This window comes from Geospiza fortis, unplaced genomic scaffold, assembly GCF_000277835.1.
Source record: "Geospiza fortis unplaced genomic scaffold, GeoFor_1.0 scaffold4741, whole genome shotgun sequence".
NCBI classification, from domain to species: domain Eukaryota; kingdom Metazoa; phylum Chordata; class Aves; order Passeriformes; family Thraupidae; genus Geospiza; species Geospiza fortis.
Window position 1 is genome coordinate 6,851 of NW_005055577.1, and position 1,139 is coordinate 7,989.

General features: G+C 44.2%; 1 long non-coding RNA gene across 1 annotated transcript in view; it reads left to right on the plus strand.

Annotated features, from left to right (window-relative positions):
• Window positions 1-193: 193 nt before the first annotated feature.
• LOC115949306 overlaps window positions 194-1,139 on the plus strand; it is a 1,264-nt gene continuing 318 nt past the window's right edge. Inside the window, exon 1 of the long non-coding RNA XR_004082832.1 lies at window positions 194-283. This is a non-coding gene — a long non-coding RNA (uncharacterized LOC115949306). The remainder of the gene's footprint in view (window positions 284-1,139) is intronic.

Below are 1,139 nucleotides of genomic sequence, written 5' to 3' on the forward strand. Positions count from 1 at the left end.
AAGCGATTTTGAGGAGATTTTTGGGATTTTGAGGAGATTTTGGGGATTTGAGGAGATTTTGGGGGATTTTGAGGAGATTTTGGGGGATTTTGAGGAGATTTTGGGGGATTTTGAGGAGATTTTGGGGGATTTTGAGGAGATTTTGGGGGATTTTGAGGAGATTTTGGGGGATTTTGAGATTTTGGGGATTTTCAGGGGTTTTTGGTCCCCTCCCCTCAGGCTGGGCCCGAGCCGGGCGGAGCTGTCGGCCATCTTGGCCTCGGGGGCGGAGCCGGAAGTGCTGGTGAGTGGGCGGGGCCTGGCATGGTGGGCGGGGCCTGGGCACCCCTAAAATCCCCGCCCCCAAAATCCCAAATCTCCCCTGGACCCCCTAAATTCTTCCCAAATGCACCTAAAATCTGAAATATTGCTAAAAAATCCCCCAAATTCCCCCAAAATAAAAAAGAAATCCAAAAATTCCCTGAAAATGCCCCCCAAAAAATCCCAAAAATTCCCCAAAATCCCCCCAAAATTCTCTCAAAAAAATCCCCAAAAGTCCCCCAAGATCTTCCAAAAAATCCCCAAAATTCTCCTAAACCCCCCAAAAAATCCCCAAAATTCTCCTAAACCCCCCAAAAAATCCCCAAAATTCCCCCCAAATCCCCCAAAAGTCCCAAAAATTCTCCCAAAATAAAAAAAAATTCCCCAAAATCCCCCAAAGAAATCCCCCAAATTTCCCCCAAATTCCCCAAAAGAAACCCCAAAATTCCCCAAAATCCCAAAAAATCCCCAAAATTCCCCTAAAACCCACCAAAAAACCCCCAAAATTCCCCCAAAAAATCCCAAAAATTCCCCCAAAATAAAAAAAAAATCTCAAACGTTCCCCCAAAAAATCCCAAAAGCTGCCCCAAAATCTCCCAAAAAATCCCCAAAATTGCCCCAAAATAAAAAAGAAAAATCCCGAAAATTCCAAATCTGCCTAAAAAGCCTTTAAAATCTTTTTTGGATGGCCCAAAAAAACCCTAAAATCTCAATTTTCCCCAAAATCTCTCCCAGAATCTTCCCTGGACCCTCAAAAATCCCAAATCCTCCCAAAATCTTTCCTGGAATTCCCCCAAAAATCCCCAAATCCCCCCAAAAATCCCCAAATCCCCCCAAAA